At 38.9% G+C, this 10,650-nt stretch overlaps 1 long non-coding RNA gene across 1 annotated transcript; it reads right to left on the bottom strand.

The window, feature by feature from the left end:
* Positions 1 to 218: 218 nt before the first annotated feature.
* LOC142175452 (uncharacterized) lies at positions 219 to 3,110 on the bottom strand. The gene is made up of 4 exons (XR_012704510.1): positions 2,888 to 3,110; positions 2,083 to 2,274; positions 1,217 to 1,319; positions 219 to 487 (listed from the first exon to the last, which is right to left on the bottom strand). It is a non-coding gene; the product is annotated as an uncharacterized LOC142175452 (long non-coding RNA).
* Between the last annotated feature and the right edge of the window lie 7,540 nt (positions 3,111 to 10,650).

Genomic DNA, 10,650 nt, shown 5'->3' with positions numbered 1-10,650 from the left:
TCGACAACAACTCATGCCAAAAGATAATTAGGAACAGGTCACATGCATTAAAAGATAATTCAGATGGCAAAAAAATGCTTCAGTAATTTCAGATAAAGTAATATGGTATGTCATGCCACGTCTTTAGGTAATACTTTGTCCTAGTAACTCAACGAAGCTCAATGTATTGTACTAGAAAGCTGTTAAAATTATTACACCTTAGGCACTTATAATGGCATTACACCAGTTGACTGGGAAAGACAGATCAAGCATCATGTAAACTAATGCAAAAAGACTCCCAGAATCTGTCTATCAAGAAAACAGAACTCTTGCATGCAGCTAATCAATCATACAATAAAAGAAAATAATGGGGAACTTACAGCATATGCAATAGCATATCCATCAAAAGTGCTTGTTCCTCTGCCCAATTCATCCAGAAGAACAAGGGAATTGCATGTAGCATTTTGAAGAACTGACGCGGTTTCTGTGCACTCAATAAAGAAGGTACCTGTAAAAAGTAAAAATATGAATGAATACCTGTGAAAACGAAAATTAATTTTTAAAATGCATGTGGGGCATAGATGTTTCTGCTTTGAGCTTTACACATGATCAATTTTTCTTTGTAATGCACTAAGAAGAGGATAGAAATTGTGAAACCACAAATATCTGCTGCCATTGATCTAAAATTCATCTTTATTCCGAGAGAAGAAGTTTACTGTCCAAGCCAAGTCCAACGCTATGGACTTCGACTCATACCTAATTAAAGAATGTGATAAAGCAGGAACAATATTTCTCACAAGAAGTCCACTGTTACATCATAGCTGAAGCCTGAAGTAGTCAAATTCATATAGTCCAAGTGCTAAAATTTTCAGTGCTCATTATGATAATGATGATGATTGTGGAGAACATCAACAACGATGGTTCAATTTGTGCTATTCTTATGTCCAAGTTGAACATTTCAGGCACTCATTGTGATGATAATAAGATATTCCACAAGCATAGTCACTACAATGAAGACTATCACTTGAATATCCCAAAAGAAGTCAATTATAGGCCTCTTCCGGTCCAAACTAAATTTCCCTTTTCCTCTTTTCTCTTTTATCTTTCTGACTTTTATTCCTTTCTGACAGTGGTCTAGACTTTTCGGAAGAATGAAAGACTACATAGATAGTAAAAAGAAGGTAAAGAGGGGAGGAAGATAGTTCAAATAATAAGCTCTCTTTTGATTATAACTTACATCCACCAGTTATGATTCGATCAGTTGCTCCAAGAAGTGTAAAGATGATGTCCACAAGTGAAAGCACACATGATTCTCCAGGCACATACGCATAGCAACCCAACTGCAGTGAAATTGATATCTTTAAACTCCATTAGGAACAGGCAGTCCCCCACTTTCAGCAGTTGTTTACAGTACCAAAATGATGTGTTTACATCAAAGCAGCAGACAGTTATTCACAATGGTCTTCAAAGACAAACATGACAACTAAGCAAGCACCATATTATACGTACACCTTAAAGAGAATCTAACCAGTCCATAGCATGTCTGCAATTTGCTATTAAGCTAGGTAATCCAGAAACGATTTAAAAATCAAGCACAAATTATTTGATTATAGAAAACAAGAAATAATGTTGGGAACTACTGAGTAAAAGCAGATATAAGGGTCAATCTTACACTATGTTTCCTTAAGTCCTCAAACACCTGATTCTTTCCAAACAATAAAGGATTGCCAATGTAACAGTTCCTTCAAGTACAATCGAAAAAACTTGAAAATGCAGATTTAGGAAAACTGCGACTGGATTAATGGCCAGACTCTAACACACATGATTAGACAATCAACTAGCAAGTACATTCTTCTCTTTTATTCTTTTTTCTTTTTTTAAGAGGGTAAGGGCGGCCCATACTCCCCGTGAGTGTTGAACCTGTACGCCAACTAGAGTCGGACCAGAAGCCTGCAGGGGATTTCTCTGATACTTTAAAAATATGAAAATATAGATGAAAAAATAACGAGCACACTCTCATCAATTTGAATAGTAAAGAGATTGAATATAATGGTCCAAAACAATCTTGATAAGAAAAGAGCCAAAGAATCTTGTATCACAAACCTGAAAATTGGGGAAGTCACTCTTGATTGCCGCTTCAAATTGGCTGAGGAATTTATCAAGCCCATCGTCACCATCTAGAACAGGCAAGGATACCACTTTAGCCAGGGAAGAGGACAGACGTTCCTTCTGCAACAACCTTAACAAATCTAGCCCAATCCGTAGCCCTTTAACAAGCAACCCAAACACTTTAACCTGCAGTAACAAGAAGAAAACCTTGAGTGAAATAGAGGTTATATACTACATCATTCCCAGGGGCTGAACCAGAAAATTCTTCATGGAGGACAAAAGTACTATGAAATGAGTCGTGCAATAGCACGTCCAACATAAATAAGCATATGAATTTTTGGATTTCTTACATTAAAAAAGAGAAGTAAGCAATTAGATACCTATCTACATCATTGGACTTGCAAAAACAATTCAGGTAATGCTCAAAGAAGAAATAGTTAGAGCAACTTCATTATTAGCTTACGAATGTAGAGCAAGACAGAGAAAAAGTAGAAGTGAAAATGAAAACACTTGCTAGTCGATAATTTTGTCATTATCTATTACCACTCAAGGCTGCGGTAGGACAATTAATAGGATTATGAACTTTTTCCAGTTTCAAGTACCAAAAGGTCATTTAGGAAACACTTTCATTGTATTAATCAGGAAAGAAAATATGCCCACAGCGAAAATAAATGGGGCATAAGATGATTCGGATAATTTGAGGTAAAGCACTGCTAGACCAAAGAAATTAGCAGTTGGAGCAAATGAATAAATTTGAGAATTTTTAACTTTTAAGGGTAACAACAAAATTGCCTCCTACCTTTGCTAAGAAGATCTATGGAAATCTGTAGGTGGAGGAAGAAGGATATCCATTGAACCAGGAAAAGTGCCAAGAAAAGTCATTTGGTGGATGCTTGAATAGAAAGAAATTATCAAACATATAAATACCATAAAGGATATGCAACTAAGAGTAGGTAGAAGAGTGGGAAAACTAGAAGGATACAGAGAAGTTATCCATTGAGCCCCTACTAGTTGTAAATTAATTATGGATTCTAACCAATAAAATAATATATAGGATGAAGGTCCATATTTCGTGTTATTTGCACATGATATTGTTTTAAATTGAAGAAGCTAGCGAGAGACACAAGGAGTCAGCCAAAAGCTAAACCTGAAGCACTCTAGAGAGTAAGAGGTTTAAAATAAGTATAAGTAATGGAATATATATATATATATATATAGACACACACACAGCAAGTTTAACCCCTATAAGAAAAATGAGGGTGAAACAGTGGTGCCCAAATGCAGACAAATTATGTGAAGGCTCAGTTTTTCAGGAGAATGGCATGATAGATGAGATATCACATTGATCTAAATTACGACAGCAGAAATCAAGGAGTGCTGTAAAAGTGCACAACAGGAACAGGAAAAGAAGATACCTAATAAAGCAAAAGCAATTACTATACTATAATTATGAGATGACAATATCATATATGTGAGAAAGCATGGGAAAAAAATATATTATTAATATTGGTTAATTCATATAATACAAGAGGTCTTATTTATAGCTATAGTCTACAAAGTACATATTGTTCTCATTTCAATGTGGGACTACACATCATTGTAACTAACACTCCCTCTCAAGCCGGTGCATACACATCATATGTACCGAGCTTGTTACACATGTAACTAATACGAGAACCAGTAAGAGACTTAGTGAAAATATCTGTTAGTTGATCATTAGACTTCACAAACATTGTAACAATATCTCCTGAGAGTATTTTTTCTCTCACAAAGTGACAGTCGATCTCAATGTGTTTAGTCCTCTCATGGAACACCGGATTTGACGCAATATGAAGAGCAGCTTGGTTATCACACACCAATTCCATCTTGCTAATTTCTCTGAACTTTAACTCCTTGAGCATATGCTTGACCCAAATTAACTCACACGTTGCCATAGCCATGGCCCAATATTCAGTTTCGACGCTAGATCGAGCAACTACATTTTGTTTCTTGCTCTTCAAAGAGACCAAATTACCTCCTACTGGAACACAATATCCAGACGTAGAACGTCTATCAGAAGGTGATCCTTTCCAATCAGCATCTGTGTACCCAACAATCTGCTCGTGGCCTCGATCCTCGAATAGTAATCCTTCGCCTGGAGCTGACTTTATATACCGAAGAATGCGAACAACGACATTCCAGTTACTATTACAGGGAGAATTCATAAACTGACTTACAACACTCACTGGAAAAGAAATGACAGGTCTAGTCACTGTGAGGTAATTCAATTTGCCAACCAACCTCCTATATCTCGTAAGGTCTCTAAGAGGCTCTCCTGTCCAGGCAGAAGCTTAGAATTTGGATCCATAGGAGAGCCAATAGGTCTGCAACCCATCATTTCAGTCTCCTCAAGAATATCTAAGGCATACTTCCATTGTGAAATAACAATACCTGAGCTAGACTGAGCGACCTCAATACCTAGAAAATACTTCAATCTGCGCAAATCCTTAGTCTGGAAGTGCTGAAAGAGATGTTGCTTTACATTAGTAATACCATCCTGATCAATGCCAGTAGTAACAATATCATCAACATAGACCGCCAGATAAATACACAGATTAGGAGCAGAATGCCGATAAAACACAGAGTGATCAGCCTCACTACGAGTCATGCCAAACTCCTGAATAATTATGCTGAACTTACCAAACCAAGCTCGAGGGGGCTGTTTCAACCCATATAGTGACCTGCCCAATCTGCATACACAACCACTAAACTCCCCATGAGCAGAAAAACCAAGTGGTTGCTCCATATAAACTTGTTCCTCAAGATCACCGTGGAGAAAATCATTCTTAATGTCTAACTGATAAAGAGGTCAATGACGTACATCAGCCATGGACAAAAAGAGACGAACAAATGCTACTTTATCCACGGGAGAGAAAGTATCACTATAATCAAGCCCAAAAATCTGAGTGTATCCTTTTGTAGCAAGACGAGCCTTAACCCGATCAACATGGCCATCCGAGCCGATTTTGACTGCATAAACCCAACGACAACTAACAATAGACTTACCTTACCTGAAGGAAGAGGAACAAGCTCCCAAGTGCCACTCGCATGTAAAGAAGACATCTCGTCAATCATAGCCTGTCGCCAGCCTGGATGAGATAGTGCCTCACCTGTAGACTTAGGGATAGAAACAGTGGACAAAGAAGATATAAAAGCATAATGAGGTGATGACAGACGATAACAACTTAAACCGACATAGTGGGGATTAGGATTGAGTGTGTATCGTACACCTTTGCGGAGTGCAATTGGTTGACTAAGAGGAGACAAGTCCGCAGTAGATGTAGAATCTGATGCAGGACGTGAATCACCTGGACCTGATGCTGAACGTGGACAACGATGATAAGTCAAGAGTGGTGGAGCTGCAGAAGGTTTGACCTAGATTATGTGGAGGAACTGGAGTTATAGATGGTGGAACTTGAGCTATAAGTGGTGGAGCTAGAGTTATAGGTGGTGGAGCTGGAGATGTAGAGAAAGATGAATGGGAGATAGTGACTGAATCTTCAAAAGATGTAACTGGTAGTACCTCAGAAATATCTAAGTGATTACCTGGACATGTGAAGTATGATTAGGTTTCAAAGAAGGTAACATCAGCGGACATAAGGTACCGCTGGAGGTCAGGTGAATAGCATCGATAACCCTTTTGCGTTCTCGAGAATCCCAGAAATACGCACTTAAGAGCACGGGGAGCTAACTTATCTGTTCCTGGAATAAGGTTATGGACAAAACAAGTGCTTTCAAAGACACGGGGTGAAAGAGAGAACAAAGGTAAGTGGGAAACATGACAGAGAATGGAACTTCGTTCTGGATAGCTGAAGACGGCATACGATTAAAAAGATAGCAGGATGTAAGAACTGCATCCCCCTAAAAAACGTAATGGAGCATGAGATTGTATGAGTAGGGTACGAGCAGTTTCAATAAGATGTATATTCTTTCTTTCAGCTACCCCATTTTATTGAGATGTGTACGGACAAGATGTTTGATGAATAATCTCATGAGATTTCATAAATTGCCGAAATGGGGAAGACAAATACTCTCGGGCATTATCTCTACGAAATGTGCGAATAGAGACCCCAAATTGATTTTGAATTTCAGCGTGGAAGGTCTGGAAAATAGAAAACAACTCAGATTGATTTTTTATCAATAATATCCAAGTGCACCTGGAATAATCATCAATGAAACTAACCCGACTAGGACCCCAAACATCTGAATGGACTAAAGTAAAAGGTGACGATGCTCGATTATCAAGACGCCGAGGGAAATGGGAGCGAGTATGCTTACCAAGCTGACAGGACTCACACTCTAGAGCTGACAAGTGAGATAAACCAGGTACAATTTTCTAAAGTTTTGACAAACTGAGATGTCCCAACCGTTTATGCAATAAATCTGGTGAATCAGTAACAGGACAAGTTGTTGCAGGAAGACAAGATGTGAGTCCATGTGATTTAGCAAGGATAAGGTAATAAAGTCCATTTGATTTACGCCTGGTACTAATGATCCGCCCCGTACTACGTTCTTGGATAAAGACATGGTCATTAAGAAATAAAACATCGCATTTAAGTGATTTGGCTAAGAGACTAACAGCTATGAGATTAAAAGGACTACTGGGAACATAAAGAACTGAATCTAAAGGTAAGGAAGGAAGTGTGCTTGCTTGACCTATTGTAGTTTCCATGATTTGAGACCCATTGGCCATTGTGACTCTTGGAAGAGATTGAGAATATGAAATAGTAGTGAAAAGAGATTTGTTACGAGAAATATAATCCGATGCACCTAAATCAATGACCCAAGACTCAGAGGAGGAAAATTGGGAGACACAAGTCACGCTATTACTTGTTTGAACAACAGAAGCTATCTCACAAGATGTCTGCTTACATTGTTTGTACTGAAGGATGTAAGAACTACATCCGCCAAAAAACTCAACGGAGCATGAGATTGTATGAGTAGGGTACGAGTAGTTTCAATAAGATGTCTATTCTTTCTTTCAGCTACCCTATTTTGTTGAGATGTGTACGGACAAGATGTTTGATAAATAATCCCATAAGATTTCATAAACTGCTAAAATGGGGAAGACAAATACTCTCGGGCATTATCATTACGAAATGTGCGAATAGAAATTCCAAATTGATTTTGAATTTCAGCGTGGAAGGTCTGGAAAATAGAAAACAACTCAGATCGATTTTTTATCAAAAGTATCCAAGTGCACTTAGAATAGTCATCAATGAAACTGACAAAGTAGCAGAATCCCAAGGTGGAACTGACCCGACTAGGACCCTAAACATCTGAATGGACTAAAGGAAAAGGTGACGCTGCTCGATTATCAAGACGCCGAAGGAAATAGGAGCGAGTATTTTTACTGAGCTGACATGACTCACACTCTAGAGCTAACAAGTGAGATAAACCAGGTACCATTTTTTGAAGTTTTGACAAACTGGGATATCCCAACCGTTTATGTAATAAATATGGTGAATCAGTAACATGACAAGTTGTTGCAGGAAGACAAGATGTGAGTACATTTGATTTAGCAAGGATAAGGTAATAAAATCCATTTGATTCTTTCCCGGTACCAATGATCCGTCCCATACTGCGTTCCTGTATAAAGACACGGTCATCAAGAAATAAAATAGTGCATTTAAGTAATTTGGCTAAGCGACTAACAACTATGAGATTAAAGGGACTACTGAGAACATAAAAAGCTGAATCTAAAGGTAAGGAAGGAAGTGGGCTTGCTTGACCTATTACAGTTGCCATGTTTGAGACCCATTGGCCATTTTGACTCTTGGAAGAGATTGAGAATATGAAATAGTAGTGAAAAGATTTGTTACCAGAAATATGATCTGAATCAATGAACCAAGACTCAAAGGAGGAAGATTGGAAGACACGAGTCACGCTATTACCTGTTTGAACAATAGAAGCTATCTTAGAAAGTGTCTGTTTACATGCTTTGTACTGAAAGAACTCAGTATAATCTGCTAAAGAAACCATCCGACTATTCAGATTATCGGTTCCCATGTTGCTACAATTTGTAGTAGTAGGGTTAATTTGAAATAGTGGAAATCAGTAATTCCTATGGGAAAACTGAAGAAATAGCTGGCAAAACACTGTACAACATGAAAACAAAACATTATTTTTACAATGAAACACTGTTCATCCCGGAAAACACTGTAGCTCGCCGAAAAATTCCAAAGTTTTCAAAATTTGTCGGGAATAACACTGGTTGACTCGGAATTGCTGTGCCAGTAAGCTTTCCTGAAGGAAGTTTGCCAGAATTTGGCTGTAAGGGGGCTCACGCGCTCAGTGCGTGCACAGATCTCGCAGGAAAATATGAACTCTGTCCGGCACATGACGGCGCGTGGGTTTGAGTTTTTCGGTGGAAATTTTTGGGGTTTGGTCGCGGGACTACTGTGGACCTTGTGGTGGTGTTGGTTTGTTCACAACACTTATAAATATTGACTTTGATGCAACAACCTCTTAGGTCACCGAAAAATTGTACGGTGACTGAGTTCTTTCTTCCCGGATGTCGCTGGAATGACGCAAATCGATCTTTTCTCACTTAAGCTCTGATACCATGTGAGAAAGCACGAGAGAAACTATATTATTGATATTGGTTAATCCATATAATACAAGAGGTCCTATTTATAGCTATAGTCTACAAAGTACATATTGTTCCCATTCATATGTGGGACTACACATCACTATAACTAACAATATAAGAGGTAACATTGGGCCTCTAAGTTCCAACACATCTACAAACAACAACGACCCAGTAAAATCCCACTAGTGGGTCTGGGGAATATATTGTTATAAAATGATGCCATTTGGTTTGAAGAATGCCGGAGCCACCTACATGAGATCCATGGCAACTATTTTCCACAACATGATACACAAGGAGATAGAAGTATATGTGGATGACGTTATCATCAAATCCAAAAGGAGTACAGATCACATAGCAGATCTGAGGAAATTCTTCGATCGGTTTCAAAGGTATAATCTGAAACTGAATCCTGCAATGTGTGCTTTCGGAGTCCCTTCCAGAAAATTGTTAGGATTCATCGTCAGTCGTAGAAGGATTGAGTTAGACCCATCAAAAGTCAAAGTAATCTAAGACTTGCCACCTCCGAAGAATAACAAAGATGCGATGAGCTTTTTAGGGCGTCTTAATTACATCAGTCGCTTCATAGCACAATCAACAGTGATAGGTAAGCCGATCTTCAAAATGCTGAGGAAAGATGCTGCAACAAGTTGAACTGAAGAATGCCAGAAAGCCTTCGACAAAATCAATGAGTATTTATCCAAACCGCTTGTTCTAGTCCCACCAGAGCCATGAAGACCACTGCTTCTTTATTTGTCCGTACTGGATGGAGCTTTTGGTTGTGTTTTGGGACAACATGATGAAATTGGAAGAAAGGAGCAGGCAATATATTATTTGAGCAAGAAATTCACACCCTACAAAGCCCGATACTCTTTGCTGGAACGCACCTGATGTGCTTTGACATGGATAGCTCAAACGTTGAGGCATTATTTATGTGCATAAACTATATAGCTCATATCGAGGATAGAACAACTAAAATATATCTTTCAGAAGCCCATGCCTACTGGTAAGTTAGCAAAGTGGCAAATGTTGAGCGAGTTTGACATTATCTATGTAACTCAGAAGGCGATCAAAGGGCAAGCATTGGCGGATCATCTGGCAGAAAATCTCGTAGACGGAGAATACGAACCATTAAAAACTTATTTTCCCGATGAGGAGGTGTCGTTCGTGGGAGAAGATATCACTGAAGCATATGATGGTTGGAGAATGTTCTTCGGCGGAGCAACAAACTTCAAAGGAGTAGGTATCAGAGCTGTTTTGGTATCAGAAACCGGCCTACACTATCCGGTATCTACAAAACTCAGGTTATCATGCACCAACAATATGGAAGAATATGAGGCTTACATCTTGGGACTAAGGTTGGCCATTGACATGAATGTTCAGGAGCTGCTGGTAATTGGAGATTCCGATCTGTTGGTGCATCAGGTTTTAGGAGAATGGGCTACAAAGAACACCAAAATATTTCCATATTTGCACTGTGTACAAGAGCTGATCAAAAGGTTCACAAAGATAGAATTCAAACATGTTCCGAGAGTTCAAAATGAGTTCGCAGATGCATTTGCCACTCTATCTTCCATGATTCAACATCCAGACAAGAACTTCATCGATCTTGTACCAATAGAAATTCAAAAACAGCCAGCTTATTGTGCTCGTGTTGAAGAAGAGAGCGATGGATATCCGTGGTTCCACAACATCAAGGAATATTTGGCAAAGGAGAATATCCAGAGCACTCAACCCATAATCAGAAGCGCACGCTTCGAAGATTAGCCAACCATTTCTTTCAAAGCGGATGAATTCTATATAGAAGAACTCCTGACTTGGGATTATTACAGTGTGTTGATGATGTCACGCCCCAAACTTGGGGAGGCATGGCTGGCACCCGGTGCCGTACTGGCCCGAGCGAACCACTCTGTAACTTTTCTTTTTCTTATAAC

This window comes from Nicotiana tabacum, chromosome 21 (assembly GCF_000715075.1).
Source record: "Nicotiana tabacum cultivar K326 chromosome 21, ASM71507v2, whole genome shotgun sequence".
NCBI lineage: Eukaryota > Viridiplantae > Streptophyta > Magnoliopsida > Solanales > Solanaceae > Nicotiana > Nicotiana tabacum.
This window is presented reverse-complemented; position numbering and strand designations above follow the sequence as displayed.